The following is a 21,455-nucleotide window of genomic DNA, read 5'->3' as shown; positions in this document are numbered from 1 at the left end:
AAAAAGGTTGGGATAACAATCTAGAAACATTTCCATGAAAACATTAATAATACAAATACATATTAAAGGGGACAACACTGGAACAAGGTAGAATAGATGGAGATTGCCTACTAAGAGAAAATTTCTAACCATCAAAAAGGCAGGGTTTAGAACAGTCTCCTACTCCCAGTATTGGGGAGCATGAGAAGGGAGCTGAACAGTAACCTTTCCATGTGAAAGTTGCTATAAGAGAGCACAATTATGGTCTAAAAGCCACAGACACTGGGAATAAACTATATATAACTGAATCTCAGGAGTGTTCTATGTGTTTTTTCTGTCTGGAGAAATGCAGAAAGAAGAACCTCTAAATCTTGACAGCTACTGTGAGGTAGGCTTGTTGGTCATCAGTCAGCCCTAAGCATATAAGAAATATAAGTTTCAATAAGTGCAATAAAAAAAGAATACAAATCAACACAGTTGCTCTTATGCATGGATTTAAGTACACAGCTTTTAGTTAATAGAAAGTTGGTTTTTTTTCAGTCAAAGAAAAATAAGCAGAGATCACTACTAACTACAGCATGTACTACTCACTAAAATAATTCAAAATGTAAATAAAATACACCTAAGATGCACTCTGTGAATCAGAGGTTCTCCCATTCTCTATAGATGTTTCCCTACTAGCCACGTTCTAATACATTCAACTGAAACTTCTGGCAACTGTGACAAATCAGAATAATCAGAATAATTTAGGTTCTAGGATTTATAACTTTAACATGTTGATGAAGAAAAATGATTCTGCTGTCAGAATGCCAGAATGTAAACATAGTTCATGGGAAAAGGAGGAGGAAAGAAACACACATAACAAAACCCTCATTCATTTTCCATTTTTGAGACTATTTTTCAAAAAGTGCAGTCGTGATTCTGCATGTTTCTGGATTTCAAATGATTCCCAACCCAGCCCAAGCCTTGCAGGCATTCTGAAAGGTTTAAATTCTCCAAACCTCAAGCAGAATTAACCTTACTGATTACTGTAAAGAGGTCAGCACAACTGGACTTGCTTTTCTTTCATTTTCAGCTGAGATCTAATGTCTACTTGCTTTTAGGTATTGCTGAATGTTTCTGAAAGGGTTGCTGGTAAATGAAAAGTAAAAGACCATCTTCTGGCAATGCAGCTAAATGAACAACCTGACCTTACTCATCACAATCTCAGTCTTGGCTATGGTTCAGAAACACAGACTGAAGCTCAAGGCATGGCCTGAATAAATTGGGTTGTTAATGTCATGCTGCTGTAGTACCTGAGTAACATCCAGACTGCATCAGTCACCAGAGCTCTTGGTTTATCTGTTCCCACTCTGCCATGTTTATGTTATGAACCATAGGCACACTAAATCTTCAATCTGCCTGAAATAATGCAGCTTATTGCTCACTGAAAGGAAATCAGATCGACTGAGATGAATTGTATCGGCAGATTCTTTTTTTTCCTGAGATCTGTTCCTCAGTCTCCCCGCATCGCAATAAGGAAATCATGTTTCAGAATTTCAATTTCTATATTACGCAAAGTATTTTCGTCCTTTTTGCGGAGCTGAGACTTTTTGTTTTGGTTTAAATTACTGATAGCTCACAAGAGTAAAGCATTTAAGTCTAGATTTTCATTTAATTTACCTAACAAGGTAAGAAGGCCCTAAAATAGATATATTATCAATTTACCAAAATACCTGAACACAAAGCCTCAGTGCAGTTTCCTATACAATATCAAGTGAAACGTTGATAAAGTTTATCAGCTTCTCTGGGGTACCCAGAGGTATTAAATCTTAATAATTTCAGATATGACATTTAGGCTCTCCTAAAATTAGACAGAAACTGAACAAGTGATTTAGAGACCTAGATTTTGCACTTTGTAACTCTGTTTTACATAAATCTCTGTGTAAGTCTGGCAATAAATAAATAAATAAATAAATAAAATGTCTGAATAGAAAGCATTGTTTTCTCATACTAGCAGTCTCCACACTTCTCCCTACCACCACCACCCATACCTCCTTCCCCATTTTTCTTTTTTTTCAGGGAAGGGGAGGGAGAGGGGGAATAATTCTCTTTTCAAACGCAAAATGCAATCAGCTGTATCAGAAGCACTATTTTTTTGTGCAAAAATACAAAACAAAACGCAAAGCAAAGTAATCCACATCAGTTTTGTTTCTACACTGCAAATTTCTGCAATTGTTCTACTTCATTTTTACAGATATAACGTTTCTAATTTCCTGCCCCTTTCCTTTGGTGTTAGAATCATTCTCTCTCTTGTGCTCAAGAAAGCTCTCTTGCTGCATATTATTTGTAAGTAATTTCATTTTGAAGATTAATTTGGTTGAATGCATCTTCAGTTTTCAGGAAGATGTCATCAGCTCTAGTAGAAGAGAATTTTTTATTTCATTAGCTATACTGTAACCTGAATTGATATATTTTTTGCAACTGCCAAAACGTTATGTTTGACTAATATCTCCAGTTACATACTCCCACTATCTGCTGTATGTTTCAATCACAACATTTCCCCCCCTTTAGTTCTGACCAGAAGCATCAAGATTACATCTCAGCTTTTGCATTTCAGTAGATAACGCTGGCACACCAGGGCACAGTTACTCAACACAGAGGAACCACGTTGCAGCTGGTCGCAGGTAGAGCAGAAGGAGCAGAAGGAGCTGGTAGAAGAATCACATGCTTAGATCTCCTTTTCAATGTGTATCTGCTTGCACCTTGTGCTCTTCCTTTGAGTCACAATTCTAACTTACTCCCAGAAACACTACTTATAAGCATATGCATCTGTAACATAAACATTTCAATTGTTAAGAATTTCTGAATACTTCTAGAAATAACATACAAATAATGTCCTTTGCTAGTGTGGGTTCATAGGACATGATAATTGATAAAGTCCTTCAGTATTTTCCCTCTCACATGGAGCTACAGTTTTCTTTTTTAAGCAAAACAAATGTTCACATTTGTTCACAGAAGGAAAAAATAGATTGCGCACATTGTGCTCTCCTCTTTCAAGTTATTGCTTTGAGATCTATTATAAAACTTGGAGTAGGAACAGAGCCTAACTGCATAAATATAAATTACACAGGAAATACTTTTCTCATTTAAGTAGTGCTTCACTCTTCAGTGGATAAATTTTTAATGTAAATTCAAAAATTAAAAAAAAAACAAAACAACAAAAACAACAGAGCATCTTTTACCAGTAGCAAGATCTTTCACTTGTAAACGTAATACTTTCAACATATTCCATTTCGTAGTGATTTTTACATTAAAGAACAGCATGAACGCAGTGCTGAATGATATGAAGAAATGGATTTTAAATATGAATTAGATTTGTTTCAGTGTAATAATTAGTCCTTAATATTATATGGCACAAATATGAACGCTGACTGATTCTACTCCTCAAAAATCATATGCTGAAATAATCTTAACCAAGCTTATAGACTGCTATTTCAGCTTCCACTATCATAATGCAGATATGTATTTTAGTCTTTTGGTATTCTCGTGGTCTCATGATTTCCAGGCATTTTTTCCACTACATGCCAGTGGCCCTAAAATACAGTGGTTTATTTATCAGTTGGCTTGCAAACCAACAAATAATCTTATTATGACCAGTTTTACTACAAGAATTCTTGTATCTGCTTGTTTGTTTGCTTTCCCGATGAGAAGTCAAAAATCTTCATATGGAAAATAGCACAGTTAAAAGACCAACCTTATCCTGCAAAGGATTCTGGAGAAAGAATTTCCAGCTATTTCTGAATGTGTTTTAAGCTGCTTCCTACTCAGTACTTCATATTTTCTTTATCACAATTTGTTACATTAAAATGTAATTTTATATTACTTTAAAACTACATCTGTTACACAACTGTTTTTATGGACTTAACACTGAAGATGCATAAATTCAAAAAAAATGGAAGACCACAATAGGAAAAAAAGAACAAAGTACTGTAAAGGTTATTCTTATAGTCAAATTGATAATCAAGTGTGCCAAATGAGCACAGGGTCTTTTTCAATATCTGCCTCTAGCACCAAGGGACATTTGCTTTAAGTCTCTTATCCACAGCCATGTAATCAAATGGCATAGCTGAAGCATATTCAATGTTTCACATACACTACAAGATGAGAAAAATGAAAAAAAAAAGTCAAATATTTATTTCTGAGAGAATGCAAGCAATGCTGCCAGGCTCAGCTCTGCCAAGTGCTGAAGACATGAGTCAGAAGTACCAGGTATAAAAACGAAAACAAACCCCTAAAAATAGAAATCCCATTTCCACAATGCCAAAGGCAGTGATGACAAGAACCCTTATGAACAAATCCTCACCTAGCAGACAAGTTGTACAGAAGTAAGTGGTCCTTTATTACGCAGTTTGAAATGCATTTTAACGTTTCTACGTTCAATCATCAATAGTTTTTCATGGCTTAAAAGATAGAATTAACAACACAATAGCTAATGACTTAGAAAAAGATATTTTCCACTGTTTAGATCAGCACATTAACAGAAAGTTAAGACATTGGCTGTAGTCTTGAAAGAAAACATTCAGTGAAAATAGAGCTAGGAATAAAAATGGATGAGTGCCCTTCTAATGTTAGGAACTGCTGGAAATCTTCTAGAGCATGCCTGACAAGTCAAAGCAAGAAAACTGCAAATATGAGAGGCTCTACTAAAAAGACAAATCAAAGCAGAGAAAGCAGATTACTGTGCAGCACTGACACATTATCCAGTTACACTGTTCAGTTAGGTACTGCAAAAACAAACTCACGTGAGCAAACTGGCGGACTTTTAATTGTTCAGAAGACTAGTAGGGGGATTCCCCTAGGTTTCAGTCTCAGAACGTAAAGGGGTCCAAGATGGGTGGTTGCTCTTCAATAAAGAAGTCTTAAAGGTGCAGGAGCTGGCTGTCCCCTTGAGCCACAAGATGAGCCGGCGGGGAAGAAGACCAGCATGGATGAATAGGGAGACATTCTTGAGGCTCCAGGAGAAGAAAATCTCCTGGAATCTACTTCCTGTGGAAGAAGGGACGGGTGACTCAGAAAGAATACAGAGATGTTGTTAAGATGTGCAGAGAGAAAACTCAACCTGTCTGTGGGGTAAAAAGGAACAAGAAACTCTTTTACAAATATATCAATGGTAAGAAGAGGACCAAGGAGAATCTCTCTATTCCTTACTGGATGAGGCTGGGAATGTGACCACTGAGGACAAGGAAAAGGTAGAGGTTCTGAATGCCTTCTTTATGTCTGTCTTTAAAAGTCAGACTAGTTATCTAGTCCAGCTGGACTGTCACAAGTCCATGGGACTGGATGGGATTCACCCGAGAGTGCTGAGGGAACCTGCAGAGGTGACAGCCGAGCCACTTTGCATCATCTATCAGTGCTCCTTGTTGACTGGTGAGGTCTCAGAAGACTGGAGGTTTGCCAGCATGACTCCCGTCTACAAGAAGGGTTGTAAGAAGGATCTGCGGAACTACAGGCCTGTTAGCCTGACCTCGGTGCCAGGGAAGGTTATGGAGCAGATTGTCTTGAGGGAGATCACGCAGCATGTGTGGGACAACTGGGGGATCAGGCCTAGCCAGCATGGGTTCACAAAGGGCAGGTCCTGCTTGACCAACCTGATCTCCTTCTATGATCTAGTGACCCGTCTGGTAGATGAGGGAAAGGCTGCTGATGTAATCTACCTAGACTTCAGCAAGGCCTTTGACACTGTCTCCCACAGCGTTCTCCTGCAGAAGCTGGCAGCCCGTGACTTAGACAGGTATACTCTTGGCTGGATAAGGAACTGGCTGTAGGTCTGAGCCCAGAGAGTGGTGATGAATGGAGCTAAATCCAGCTGGCGACCGGTCACGAGTGGTGGTACCCAGGGGTCGGTGCTGGGGCTGTCCTCTTCAATATCTTTATTGATGATCTGGATGAGGGCATTTAGTGCACCCTCAGTAAGTTTGGGGATGACACCAAATTGGCTGGAAATGTCGATCTTCCTGGGGGTAATGAGGCCCTACAGAGGGATCTGGACAGGCTGGAGAGCTGGGCTGAAGTCAATGGGATGAGGTTCAACAAGGCCAAATGCTAGGCCCTGCACTTTGGCCACAACAACCCCAGGCAACGCTACAGGCTTGGGGCAGAATGGCTGCAAGACTGTGTAGAGGAAATGGACCTGGGGGTATTGATTGATGCTCGGCTGAACATGAGCCAGCAGTGAGCCCAGGTGGCCAAGAAGGCCAACAGCATCCTGGCTTGCATCAGGAATGGTGTTGGCAGCAGGAACAGGGCAGTGACTGTCCCCCTGTACTCAGCTCTGGTGAGGCCACACCTCAAGTACTGTGTCCAGTTTTGGGCCCCTCACTGCAAGAAAGACAGTGAGGCCCTGGTGCGGGTTCAAAGGAGGGCAACAAAGCTGTGAGGGGTCTGGAGCACAGGACTTATGAGGAGAGGCTGAAGGAGCTGGGATTGTTCAGTCTGGAGAAGAGGAGGCTCAGGGGAGACCTTATTGCTCTCTAGAACAACCTGAAGGGAGGTTGCAGTGAGCTGGGGGTCAGCCTCTTCTCTCATGTAACTAGTGACAGAACTAGGGGGAATGGCTTCAAGCCGCCCTAGGGGAGATTTAGAACTGGAATGGGCTGCCCAGGGAGGTAGTGGAGTCACCGACCCTGGAGGTGTTCAAGGAAAGACTGGATGTCGTGTTGAGGGACATGATTTAGTGAGAGCTATTAGCAATGGGTGGATGGTTGGACTGAGTGATCCTGTGGTCCAACCTTAGCGATTCTGTGATTCTATGATTCTAAACTGGTAGAGAAGGTCCCATTTTCCTCAGTCTGAGAAACTCAGTAAACTCATCAAGATCGGTCCCAAACTACTGGTATTAATCCCCCAGACTTATTTCCTACAGCACATGGCACTTTTGTGAAGTTCAGTAATTTTCTTCACATACTCACTGCACTTGCCAGCAAGAGGTAATAAAGTGAAGGCTGGATAGCTGGATTGCCCAGAAGCTGTGGCAGATCAGCCACAGCCCTGCCCAAGCCAAGCGAGCAGCTGTCTGAACATTACTGCCTGGATCACACCTAGGAAATACAGCAGCATCTGCAGCCAGCAAATTGATAAAAGCAACATAATGTTATGGATGGGTGGCAGCAGGGAACTGGTTTACTTAACTGCACTGTAGGGAAAAGTGATCAGCGCTCAGATGACATTTCATGGGCCAAATTCTCAGTTTGGTTTTACTTATGTTGTTCCCATGCACATATATGAAATCTTGCAGTCATAACAAAGTAGCTAGGTAGTCACAAGTCCAAAAAAGCAGTGAAATGCTCTAGAATTTCTATGCCTCAGGATCTCACACATCTCAGCTTTCTGAAGTCTTTTGCTATCCCTTTAAAAATCTGCCCTTGCATCAATACCAGGTAACATATTTGTTTGATAGCTCTGGCAGCTCCTCTTTTTTCCCCCAAAATCATTCGGTATTCAGAAACTCAGCAATCCTTTTCCTATATATATATATCCTGGAGTGCCTATTTTGTAGGCATTTTCTGAGCTTACCTGGCATATAAAGTTCAGGCCATAACATATTGAAAAAAAAGGTTGTAACCATGTTCTAATAACCTTGCCCCCACAGTACAGGTCTTAGACTATAGCATATAGTTCCTACAGCAAATAAGTTGGTCATAAACCAACTTTTCCCTTAGATTCAAAGAATGACTCAGATACGAGAGTATGGGATACTTCCCCCAGTTGAAACTGGTCTGCCAGGCACCCAGAAGTGTGAAACTCATCGTATCAGGAGGGCTGATACAGAGAAGCTCACACCATTGCTTGGTTTAGGAGAGAGAGGAAAGATCAGTGAAAGTTCCGCATTTCCAGCTTGTTTTTGTGATGCATAATAACAAAAAATATAAAATAGAAATAAGTAGAATTATAGAGAGATGAAAAGAGAATTAATCCGCAGAACATTAACAAGAACCACAGGACTCAGTCTTTCTAGTTAAGAAGGGATCAAAGAGAAATTCTGCATTAATGTGGAACGCATTAATGTGTTGTACAAATATGACCGCCTAAAAGTAGTATTTCACAAAGCACAGAAAACAGAATCAGTCTTTTGATAAGCTTTTTCATGCAAGAATTTCAAAGCTCTTTACAAATAACTGAAAACCATACAGAAAACCTATCATGTAGATTTACTCATTTTGTGCCTCTGAACTAACTATAGTGAAATGTGTGAGGGAGGTGAGAAATTTGATTGGTTAGAAGGCAGGTTTTCACTAAATAGTTGTCAAGTAAATTAGTTCAGACTTGAAGTCTTTTCCTTCCCCATGTAACCAAGAAGTTGCATTTTTTTAAAATAAGAACTGGAGAAAAAGAGGAATTTTATTTACTGTAAGTTTGCTGCTCTGCAAAACAGTGAGTGATTCTTAAGATTTAAAACCACAGCACTCTTCGTATTAACTACATCAAGATTACCAGAATTAGTCATTCTTGTGAAAATATTTACAAGCAAGCTATCAAATCTTTTAAATAAGTTCTGTTAAGTTTGGTTGAGGAAGATCTTAAACAGTTTAAATTACGAAGTCCAGCAACACAAACTAATTAAGAAAACAATTTCAGATAAGATCATAAGTGCAACACCATATCCCAAACAAGTGATACTGCTTGCCCTCTGGCAGAGTAGGCTGAACAATTCAGTTCTTTAGGTGAAGACATAAAATTCTAGGTCTCCTACATAGCTGGTTTATCAAGAAATTCACAGTATATGATGTTTCAAAATTATCTTTTTGGGGGATATTTTAATATTTGCTAGTCCAGTGAGAAGGTAATTTTGTAGCTCACTGCTTTGGGAAAGATTTTAGAAGGCTCAGTCCCCCTTTTCCATAGCTATTGCTATAAAATGAGCGTGCAAACCCTAGAAACACCCACTTCTCCTTAATGTTTTGGCAGGTAAGCTTCTTCTGAATACACCACGTTGGTTTTGCACCAGACAAGAAAAAGAAATGACAGGCAACCTACCTAAGAAAAGTCATTACTATGCCTCAATGTCAAAGAAGTTGTCTGCTGCAGGACATCCTTGGTTGCCCAAGTCTCAGATGGGGAAACAGCCTGGGATGTGCCATGTTTCCTCAAACCTTCGTGGGCCATCAGGATTTGCAGTGGAGCATGATGTAGCCCAGAAAAGGATGCGTGATTACATCATCCCTTACATAGAAGACAGATGCAAATGTGACATGCACTTGTGTCAGCAAAATGCTTCCAGGAACTGCTTCTAAGATCCAGAGCCAAAGAGGCAACCAACTTCACTTCAAACAAAAAGGAGTAACAATCAGCTTGGTAAGTGTCAGCAACTGAAAGTTGGATTTTGAAACTTAACTACTGCTTAGTATGTTGGCCTTGTAAATACAGACAGGTCACAGACTGCTAATACCAAGGGAAAGATCTCAACAGATTTAGTTTATTTCTTCTTAGAAGAGCTGGTGTATCCATCACTGATGAGAATAATTTCTTTCTTAATCTGTAGAGATGACTGTATGAAGTTGTATTTCCCCTTACACCTCCCGTAAACCTTGGTGTTCATGTTTTAGAGTTATTAATTTTTATTTTTATTTTTTTTAACCTAGATACTGATAAAACATTACCTACTTACAAGGAGAAATTCTTTAAGTTTCCTTTTGGCTCTAGCATCTTGGTAACAAAAATTTTTAACCACAGCAAACAAAGCAAGAATTATTTAGGTGCTATGAAAGGCTAATAATAAAAGGCTGCATCTAGAACTCATTTAATTACTATGATTAGACTTCCAAAAGTCTTTCCCATATGAATTCAGAAAAACAAACAAAAAAAGCAACCACAATCCTATCCTATCAAGATCATTGTGGTTCCACTTCTAAATGATTGGATGTTGACTATTTCCAGCAAATACATCTTCCAAAGCTGCTTTTACAGCACTTGAACAACTTCATCTACAGCATTTCTGTTCTTTACAGCTTATGTAATTTTTGTTTCCTTTATTGCTGTTTAGTTTTCGTTTTGTTTTGCTGTGTAACAACTACTTTGAATGATAGTTGCTGAAATCCACAGCTCCATTTCATATATACATACAGGACAGATATATTTTCATCATCTGATCTTAAGTTCTAACATATAATATATTACAAAATTTGCACCCAAGCCTTAAACTGAACTCATAGTTTAATATAAACAGTCATAAATCCTTCTTCCTCCAACTACCTCAAGAAAGTTACCAGCTTATTAGAAGTGCTGAAGGGATGATGTTATACTACTAAAATGTCAAGAGAGTACTCAGGATTGGTGAATTGTGTCCAGTTTTCCCCTCTGCCTCAGCCAGACCCACATGGGGATTGGGTATGAATGCAAGTGTTATCTGCAAAGAGTTTAATTCATGGCAGTACTACTAGCCTGGTTTTGAATATTGACACGACAAACTTGCAACAAAATGTGTTCAAGAAGAGAATTGCAGGGTATAATTGTCAGACACTTTTACAAAAAACAAACAAACAAACAAAAACAACAAACAAAAGCAATGAGCTGTTCTGGGGATCTGAGAGCAATCCAGTCTCTCATACACAGCTTTAAGAGAACATACAGACCTGCAGGAAACACCTATTTAATTAATTTGACTCCAAGAAAAAATATTTACATTTGAAATTAAACAGGTACTATGCAGTCAGAACAGGAGGAGTCTCTGAACCTAGGATCATTTCATTTTCTATCTACCTTACTCTGTCCCCACACTCCCAACTCCCCTTGGACACCAATTCACCAATGGATGGTTCTACCACCAAGTTTATTTAAATGCTGTGCCTATGAATATTAAAAAGTTCATGCTCTGTGTCTTTCAGTAACGAAATCAGTCTTTCCAGTAACGAAATCAAATTCAAACAGATTTGAAGTTAAGAGGTGGCAATGAAGATTTTGGAGAGCCTAAACAATAGCAGTTGATTTAAGTTACACAAGAATTTAAAACCAAAACCTGTACCAGACTGGATTCTCATTCTGGACCAAATAAAGTAATAGTATTAAATATTAATTATTAGTTTATTTTAATATGAATGGTAAAGTCTTGGATGCTGAATTTATGCACAGGATGGCGTAGCAAATAAACTTCCTGCTTCAAGAACAGAATTTTCCAGGCAAACTGCTAAAATAGTTATCCATTCTACTGCAAGAATTGCATGCATTATATTTAGAAGTCTTAGAAACTGACTGTAGGTGATTATGCCTATATAGTGATAATTTTATGAAGTTGCTTCTTGTTTCAACAGCAAAAAAAAAAAAAAAATATTTCTTAGAATATTCCTTCATTAAAAGCCACATCAACTACCTTGTACTTCTCTCTGTAAGACAAATTAGTGTATAACTTAATGCAAGCATATTTGATGGCTATCATTTTGTCCTTCTCATAGATGGAAAATGGAACACAAAACCAAGACAGACAAGACAAAACTGTAGAACAGATGTAATACAACATACGTATAATACATATATACACATGATGCATATGTATGAACCAACATATATATGACTGTTGTATTTCTAGCTAAAAATTCCTTGCAAATGTGAAATGAATAAACGCTTACATAATTTTTCTTTAACAGTAACTGAATAAAATTTTAATCTAAAACCACTGGAAGGATCAAAATTATCTCACAACAATTTGTACCGAAACCACCACCCATCTTCAGTACCTGCTCAGTACTAACAAGGGTAAGAATTTCAATACAGTGTGGCAGTAGATCATGGTATGTACATTTATGACGAATTAAAACAAAGTACAGAAAGAAAGCACTGAATGGAAAAATATATTAGCTAAAAATTCACAGTCAGGAGTAGAGCTGCTGGATATTTGGGACAGAGAAAAGGTTAGCAAATAATGCATAAATTCTATTTACATTAAGATAGAAATGAAAATGAAAAGATGAGCTGTGTACAACATTGAAACTGAATTATGACTGAAGTCAATGGAGTCTAAGTTTTTTCAACATCAGAAAGCAATCCTACTTTATTCATACCTAGCTTTCATCTCTGATTAGAACAGACATTTATCAAGATGTTTATTACTTACATATTAGTAATGATAGGAAATCAATAGTGACTGAGTGCAAGAAGTCCCACATATTCTATTCCACATAATTGGTTATTTTGAATAACAAAGTCTAAATGGAAATATTTTGATTCTGAAAAGCTACTGTACGGAGACATTAATCATTTAATGACATTATCCATGATGTTCTGTAACTAGATCCAATAACTAATACAAAAGAAAAATAAATAATTTCATCCTTTTGCAGATACTGTGCAAGAAAATATGGACTTTTCAGACTGTATTTGAAATGAGAACTCTAGAGATTGACATGAAAACATAAAGTTATTGAGTGAAAACTGGATATAATAATAATGTTTTCCATACTGGAAACTACAGGAACACTCAAATATGTTTCTACCCAACTTCCATATGGTTCAGAAAGTTTTTCCTCATATAAAATGTATGTTTTTATTAATTAGAAAAGAATGCATGTGTTGGCACTGTGCTAGCTGTTGCAGTCTTCTGATCATGATAAATTTTGATAATGGCTAGCATAAAGGAATGTTGAAATAAGATTTTTCTTTTACTATTCTCAGTGCTTTTTAGAAGTAATGTTATTTTTTTCAGACTTTTTTTTTTTTAATTACCAGAAAAAAAGGTATCCTTGCTTCTTTATCAGAAATGCTATAGCAATTCTGCAACACAAATTAAAACCAAAGTGGATTATATCTTTCCTAATTCGAAGAGTTAAACTCAATGCAGTAAACATGACTTCCTAGCTCTTACAATGAAGAGGTCTGCGCTGAAATCTTATAAAGGCTTTCAAGCAAGAGAAAACAAAGAAAGAAAGAAAAAGACTAATTCATTTCAGGGCCTGTAGTAATTTATAGAATATATTCAGTGTTTTACCCTTAACAGAGTCCTCCTTACATAAAGAAAAATGTCGCCTAGAAAAATGGGCTACCAGCAGGCCTTGTCTCTTTAAAGATATTGCTGCTGCATAAGATGCATGCAGTTTTATTTCTACAACCTAAAAGTATACTGCAATAAAGGAAGTTTTAAGGAAAATCCAAAAAGTCCATAAAGAAAGTTGCTGTCATACCTCCTTTAAGCCCCTCAATACTCTGCTTCATCTGACTTCTATTTCTCTACAGAGAGTAGACCTAGTTCTATTCCTGCTTATATCTGCAGTGACTGTAATTATGCCCCTGTCCACCACATCAGCCTAGAACAGCAAAACATTTTTGAACAGAAATACTCAAAAAATAAACCACTACCAACAAAAACAACAGCAACAAACTGCAAAGAATAAACAAAAGGCCCCCACATACCTCTCTAACAGGAGAAGCAGCACTCATAGTTAATGCCATGACAACCTTTAATTTTTGTGCCAACTGAAAAACGCTTCTTTTGGTGTTGTTGAATGGATGGAATGACAGTATGCAATCTTGCCAAGCAAAAGATAATCCCATGCCATAGCTTGTAATTAAAACCACATGGTTCCCATAAGAACACATCAGACAAACAAATATTTCAGTGATGGGCACAGCAAAGGAATATGAACAGAACTTGGTAACTCAATAATATACATTATAAATGCTTAATAAATGTTATCTTGGTCATAAGGGAAAGGTTTCCAGAACTTTTAAAAGGTATGATGAGTAGAGCCTGACTGATAAGAAAAATTAACTTACGAGTCTCATTAGTTTTTCCAGAATTAATATGTTTTACAGACCCATTATGTGTATAATAGACAATTACATGTTTTAAAATGCTTTTACTGAAGAATTAATTTTACGAATTCTTGGCTTTTTTTTCTTCCAGTTTTTCCTTCCTTCATACAAATTGTTTATTCTGGAAAATCAGTTCAGAGAAGAGAATCCTGCATAGGACTTCTTCTATACAAGTGTTATTTTTTCATCATGCATCTGACTTAACTTTGCTTCCACTCTCAGTCAACCTTTTTAAACACTGAACTTCCTGCAACAATCACAGCTACTCAATCAGCACAGAATCCTCTGAGCAAGTGCAGCTGATATTTGCAGGTTTTCATAGCATTCTGAAATCCCATGGAAGTATTCCAAGGCCATTCTTTCTGAAAAGTATAGAGGAAGCTAGAGATGGTGGGGAGAACACAGGACTGAAGGAGAGGAAGAATAGGATATGTCCAGGAAACTGTCTGTCATGAAAATGGCTGTCATTTATATTTCAACTTTCTGATGAAGCCTCTTAACATAGTTAAATTATTCTTTATGATTTCTTTAGACTAATTTTTTTTTTTTTTTTGCCATGATAACAGCATTGGAAATCTGTAATGCTTTAATAAGCTAAAATCTGTCACAAGAATTAATAAAAATAGGGCTATGTTTTGAATATTCTACTCACTGCTTTGTCTGTACTTATAAAATGTCAGTAAAGGAAGAAAAATACACACAGGTCTGCAGCCCATAAATTTCAGGGATTCTTTCCTAATGACGTATCTTTGCCTAACAGAAGGGGAGAAATATCTTTGTGAAAATGGGTTATCCACCTACATAGCTCTGGCACAAAGACTGAGCAGCACAGCAAGCCCTTCTCAGAAACTGTGAACGTTAGTATGCTTTTCAGATATTCAAATCTGGCTGGATTTATGAACTCACCCTTATTAGCCTGTTAGAAGCGTATTCAGCTCATCTTCCTTCTGCTCTGCTTTTCTGATCGCTTCTGCTGAGAGGATAATAAAAGCTGCCTCTGACAACACTGGGCACTCCAATCTGAGCTGAGCTGAAGCTGCCAGCTAGAACGGGTGCAGGGAAGCAACAGTGCACAGTGAAACTGGCAGTTGGATTCTTCAGGGCATCTGCAATACTTATAAAAATCTGAGCAGGAGGACAAGAAGTACAGCTCTACAGCACAAACTGAGCAGAAAGATGGGCAGGAATACAGTGCTTATTTTGTAAATATTTTACTTCTTCAAACCTTGAAAGTTAGAAGCCTACCAATAAAACAAAGACAAACGGTTGATACCTCAGAGCTTACATCCTGTTTAAAGGTCCAACTTCCTAAACAGCTCCACACAACTTAGCTGCAAAGCTAGTTGCATAAAAATGAGTAAATAGCCAAAGTTATTACAATTTTCATCTCTTTCAGTTCCAGCTGCAGGCTTGGACACAAACTTTGGTACATCACATTTTTATTAGGCAGTCGTGTAGGACTGTGAAATTCACCTCCCCATTCAAGAAGGCAAACACAAATGCATGAATTTTAGTTCAAAGGCATAACAACAAATATAAACCAGCTTTGTAGTGAATGACTTAACTTAGATTTTCTTCATTTATATTTATTTCTTCTTTATAGACAAACCCATAAAACTCTATCATGCAATCACACTATTTCTTCTAAGTACCATGAAAGCACATGTTAGAGATCATTAGTTTTTATGGCTTGTTTTCTGATAACAGTGAGGACCACAGGATACAGAATTTCCAGTCCTTTTTTTCACTCTAGGGATAAGATCTTCTAAATTAGCAAAGAATTTTGGATGTTTGATAGCGCTCAGGCAGTCCAGGAGTAATCTGGGAAGGAAAGGAAAGACTATGTGACAAGAGTAAGATTTTTCTCCAAAAATGTCTGTTAGAATCCTTCAGATTCTGTACATAAAGTAATATATAATATAATACAGGCTTAGTAACACACAAAGGATTTAATCCAGATGGAAATACTTTTATTTCAGTAATTTTTAATAAGAACTAGTCATAGAGTTAAACTGGAGCATCATGTACATCACTGAGAGAAAAACCATTATCAGTAATGTTTCTAACCCACATACTCCAACGGCAACGCATAAAATACTGTGTTCAAAACGTGGATTCTTCCACATGGACCCAGCCTATCAGGCAGTCACCTAGGTCTTGCTCCCAACTCAGAGCTTACATCCTGTTTAAAGGTCCAACTTAATTTCACCTCACTTCTGGTAGATGTCACCCTTAGTCGAAACTGAGATGAGCAGGCAATTTGTCTACCCAGAATGAACTCAAAGCAGGTAATTTGTTTGCCTGTTAGGACCTGAGATGTGGCAAGGCACCTCATCTCTCAATCAACAGCAAAAAGCTTTTGAAACATGTAATAGTTAACTTTTAAAATGACCAGAATAAAGAATAAGGGCTGTAAATCATAGAAGAAAAACAAGAGGGAAATGAGTTCTCCATTTGCAAATTCAGATACAGCTGATGTTCAGAGAATTCAGACTGAAGGGTGACGATTAGAATAAGTGAGTACCTGCAGGTACTCATTTTCCTTAGAACTGACACAGGTGTTTACTTTAGAGTATTCTAGTTTAAATGAATTTCACAATAAACTGTTCATTTATGAGATGCATGCATTTCTTCGTGCTGAAATGACCTCATGTCACTGTTGTGTATTTAGTGATAAGAAGGTCTCATTCCAGCAATAAAGTCATGTGGAATGCATTACTCAAAGGCCTATTAAGTATAAAATATTCAGCATTTATTTACCAGATTGAAAGAACAGAGTCCTTAAAAGGTTAGACTGTAGTGCAGAGACTAAAATATATCTAGTATCCCATTGATTTGACAGCCTGCCATAACTGTCTCAGATAGTCCTAATTAGAACACAATATGTACACGTATGCACACACTTGCACACAAAACCTTCAGGGAAAACGTTACCAATTATTAAGAAAAAAAAAAAAAAAAACAACACCAAAAACTGATTATTTGAAAATGCTTTTGACAGCTATTACACAGACTGTTATAATTCTGCTGGATACCTACTGTAAATGGAAGGTATGCATCTTTCTCAGACTATGAAAGGTAATGTTAGATTGAATAAAAATCAGTCAGCATCTTAGTCCCATCCACCCACATGACACATCGCTGACTTCAGCTTTTGCTGAACTTCTCATCTTGAAAAGAGGGGGAGGAAGACTGCTTGCCATTTCTGCCTATCAACATAACCCATACATCTATTCAAATAAGAATCAGCATTTGAGAGGGGAGAAAATAAGACGCTTTCATGTCTTCATCGCCACTGAAAATATAAGAGCTCCACCTTGAGGCAGAACCTTGTGGATATCAGTACGAGGTGCACTAAAGCTCAAGTACGACAACAGTCATGTTAAACTAAAAAATAATTTGACATTTTGTGAATGACCCTGCCTTCTTATTTTCTTTGCATAAAAGAAGCCCACATGTATACATGTCTGCATGTTTTTGGACAATTTCAATCCCCAAATTAAATTTATGTCAAACACAAAGTTTAAAGAAGGGCTTCCAAGGATAATAGAATTCAAACAGAACACAGCCTGACAGAAGTATTCCTTCAGGAATGGGAAGTATTCAAGTTTCTCTTTCATTAGTGTACAGAAGAAAATTTCTGACTATTAATAACCTTATTCCTCCTAAATGAGCAGTAAAAAAGATTATTAAATATTAATTTTTCACTTGAATAAAATATTCTGTTCATTTTAAATACATGGAAGAGCATCGTAAGTAATTTGCTAGTAAGTTTTGAAAACTTCAGTACTCAGTATCAAATTGTTTCTTCTTCAAGCTGCTTCAGCATATATTATATTTTGAATAACAACATATAAGCATTTAGAATCTTACTAGTTAATCCAAATTACACCAGTTAGATGAAAAAGTTAAGGCATATCAGAGCCTCCCTCACATTTAAAAGGATGGTTATCAGGATAGTGAGATAGATTCTTTGTAGTACTAATGTTAGATTTGGTTGAAGATGGCTGATGTGGTTGCAAAGCCGCCATCCATCATATTTAAAAAATTGTGGCAGTCTGAAATACCCGTGGAGGTCGGTCACAAGCGGTGTCCCTCAGGGGTCGGTCTTGGGACCGGTGCTCTTCAACATCTTCATCAATGACAGATGATGGCATCGAGTGCACCCTCAGCAAGTTTGCAGGTGACACCAAGCTGAGTGGTGCAGTCGATGCATTGGAGGGAAGGGAAGCCATCCAGAGGGACCTGGAAGTGGGCCCATGTGAACCTAATGAGGTTCAACAGGGCCAAGTGCAGGGTGCTGCACTTGGTCTGAAGCAATCCCAGGTATTTTCTACAAAATGGGGGAAGATCTCCTTGAGAGCAGCCCTGTGGAGAAGGACTTGGGGGTCCTGGTGGACGAGAAGCTGAACATGAGCCAGCAGTGTGCGCTTGCAGCCCGGAAGGCCAACTGTGTTCTGGGCTGCATTAAAAAAGGGGTGGCCAGCAGGGAGAGGGAGGTGATTGTCCCCCTCTACTCGGCTCTTGTGAGGCCCCATCTGCAGCACGGCGTCCAGGCCTGGGGCCCCCAGCACAGGAAGGACGTGGAGCTCTTGGAGCAGGTCCAGAGGAGGGCACTGAGATGGTCAGAGGGCTGGAGCAGCTCTCCTGTGAGGAAAGGTTGAGGGAACTGGGCTTGTTTAGCTTGGAGAAGAGAAGGCTCTGGAAAGACCTCATTGTGGCCTTCTATTACTTGAAGGGAGCGTATAAACAGAAGGGGGAACAGCTGTTTATGAGGGTGTATAGTATAGGACAAGGAGGAATGGTTTTAAACTGAGACAGGGGAGGTTTAGGTTGGATGTTAGGAGGAATTTTTTCACCCAGAGGGTGGTGGTGGTGAGGCACTGGAACAGGTTGCTCAAGAAGGTTGTGGACACCCCATCCCTGGAGGCATTCAAGGCCAGGCTGGATGTGACTCTGGGCAGCCTGGTCTGCTGGTTGGCGACCCTGCACACAGCAGGGGGTTGAAACTGGATGACCATTGTGATCCTTTTCAACCCAGGCTATTGTATGATTCTATGAAGAGTACCAATAAATGGAAAGAGTATTTGTAGTAGAACAGCAGAATGAGCTGTACATGTAGAAGAAACTGATGACAAAAAAAAAAAAATGAAAAGGATCATTAGTGAAGTAAACAGCTATAAAGCAAAGATAGCACATTAGCACATAACTTGAATAAAGAGTGGAGTTTACTGTTTCAGAAAAATAGAAAACTTACCATGGACTGACAGCCCAAGAACTTTGTAAACATGCAGTAAAGTGAGTTTGCAGATAAGAAGAGAGATTAAAAGAGGCTTCAACTCTGTATTATTTAATTACTCTAGAGTTCTGTTATTAAGATAAACCTGACCTTATCTAGTACTCGATTTAGCAGTTGGAACCTTGCCCAAAGAAGGGGGGCTGGAACCTGATGACTCTTGAGGTCTCTTCCAATCCAAGCCATTCTATGATTCACAGGGAAAAAAAAAATAAAATCCTTGGGCTAAATCTTTGAGTCAATCTTTATATACAGAAATTCTTGTCATGACCCTACCAGCACTGATAGTTCGCTAGGACTGTAAATTTCAAGTACTGTAGATTAACTGAACCATTTTATAATTTATTTGCATCAAATAACCTTTGAAGCCAATGCGAGACTTCATTTATAAACCCATTTAACTAGTCCCAAGACGATGGAAACATGAATCAAACTTTCAAACTGGATAAACAGGAGTTATAGATATTTCAAGATTGTTCATTAATTTTAAATAACAATTAATATACAAAACGTACTTCAGATCTCTTAATCGTTTATAGTCCAAACTGTGACTCTTCTCGGAAGTTGTAGGGTAAACTTATTAACTTTGGGTTCCAAACTACTTTATTTCTAATTTTATTATCATGTTATCATGATGTAAAAATGCAGTACAAAAAACATTTAGGTTGCATTTCAAATTATAGATGCTGACTGAATTTTAAAATCAATCTCTTTTATGGTTTCTTAAAATAAGTGAAACAATTTTAATTCTATACAGCTGAGCAGCCTCATATAAATTTAAGAGTGCAACAGATGTTTCTGCTGGCTCATTTAGACTGCTTCTCCTCACATTCCTCTCAGCTGATGAGGTGCCCCTCTATGTTACAAGGAATTCCTTTTACATCACAGTGGTACAGCTGGTTAAAAACACCATCTGTTCTCATAAATGCCTGGACTGTGTTTAGCCACACTGTACAAAACTTGAGAATAGCTACTGAAAGCTGGAGACGAACCCTTACAGTACACTGGGTGACATGTGAACACATCCAACAGTTAAGTGAAGGACCAAATACTATAAAAAGTCAAGGTAGGATTGATTTTTTTTTTTTCCCCTCCAATCAATCATAGTTTGCTTTTTTTAAATGGCACATCACTATTTTATTTGTAAGAAGAGGGAACAGCCTTCTTAAAATCTCTTCCTCTTCTGCCTCCCTCTCCCCTTATCAAAAGAGAGAAAACAATTACACTGATAAATCCTGTCCTGTTTGGCAGACTGTAGTAAATCAGATTTAATTCAATAACATTATTTCTATTGCCACTGCCTAGCAAACAATTATGCTCGTCACCACTTATTTCTAGAAACGTTTCAGGAGCTCTAATCCTCATGAGGCTTCATTAACTTCATTGTTAAATGAGCCAGTTAGACAAAACACATTAAAATCTTTTGCAACTTAACTCTTACTGCCCACGGAACTCACTTCTGTTATGTGCGTCAGCTCTTCTATCTGCTAATATTTCTACTCCTTGGCTGTTTGAGCCTAAACATCTGTTTTCCCACAAATATATATGTACCTTTTTCTTTTTCCACATTCAAGAATAATTTACTTTGGTAATCACCTGATCAAAGAAAATGCACGTATAGAAGCAGAAGCACTGAAACATTTCTACATATATTAAGAAACTTACAAGCGTCAACTTGCTCGCATTTGTTCCGTTCCACATTGCTGGAGAAAGATGATCATCCATACAGCAATGAAAACCACTGAATAAAAAACTGCAAATTAGCTACATTCCATTTTTGTAATGGTAGTGGAACATGAGAGCAGTACCGCAGATATAATGGAGATCTTTTTGGTTAAGACACCATCCAAACACACTGAGAGTCTTCTCTTTACTAAAGAACTCTGCAAAATGTTGTGCTTCACAATTACACTCTGTGCTTCATTTCTACCTCTTCTTTCACAACAGCAAAGATAATCAGCGTGTAGATTGCTAAGTGATTGAAACTTTTCTTGGATAGTGGAACAAATATACATGGATATTAAAATAATAACATATATTATAAGTATCTCATATGAAGCTCTAATTTTATGGACATTTTTTCTTGGGGATTCATCCTCACCTTCTAAATATTAGACAGCTTTGGCACAAAAAATAAATTCCTTTTTTTTTTGCCAAATAATTGCCCTCATGCACATTAAATTACATGAAATCTGGAAGGCAAGAATGGTTCATAGTGGTAAAGGACTTAGCCCATGCATAAGTATGATGGTTAACCAGATTTTCTGTAATTGGTCTCTGTGGCACAGAACACAGTGAAGCTCCCTCTTCACATAAGTAGATGAATGCTTTTATTTTTCTGACTTTACTTACTGCTCATCAACAAAGTGAAAACTGAGCTAATATCTAATTTCCTTAAAGA

The 21,455-nt window shown here is 37.8% G+C and overlaps 2 long non-coding RNA genes across 2 annotated transcripts in view; one reads left to right on the top strand and one right to left on the bottom strand.

The window, feature by feature from the left end:
* LOC146544390 (uncharacterized) overlaps window positions 1–15,131 on the bottom strand; it is a 33,873-nt gene extending 18,742 nt beyond the window's left edge. Inside the window, exon 1 of the long non-coding RNA XR_014882802.1 lies at window positions 14,665–15,131. This is a non-coding gene — a long non-coding RNA (uncharacterized LOC146544390). The remainder of the gene's footprint in view (window positions 1–14,664) is intronic.
* LOC146544391 (uncharacterized) lies at window positions 8,956–14,513 on the top strand. The gene is made up of 3 exons (XR_014882804.1): window positions 8,956–9,312; window positions 11,598–11,706; window positions 13,850–14,513. It is a non-coding gene; the product is annotated as an uncharacterized LOC146544391 (long non-coding RNA).
* Window positions 15,132–21,455: the final 6,324 nt, after the last annotated feature.

The sequence above is a fragment of the Meleagris gallopavo genome, chromosome 4 (assembly GCF_905368555.1).
Source record: "Meleagris gallopavo chromosome 4, MGAL_WU_HG_1.1, whole genome shotgun sequence".
NCBI lineage: Eukaryota > Metazoa > Chordata > Aves > Galliformes > Phasianidae > Meleagris > Meleagris gallopavo.
Note: the sequence above shows the minus strand (reverse complement) of the source record. Positions and strands in the feature narration are given on the sequence as shown.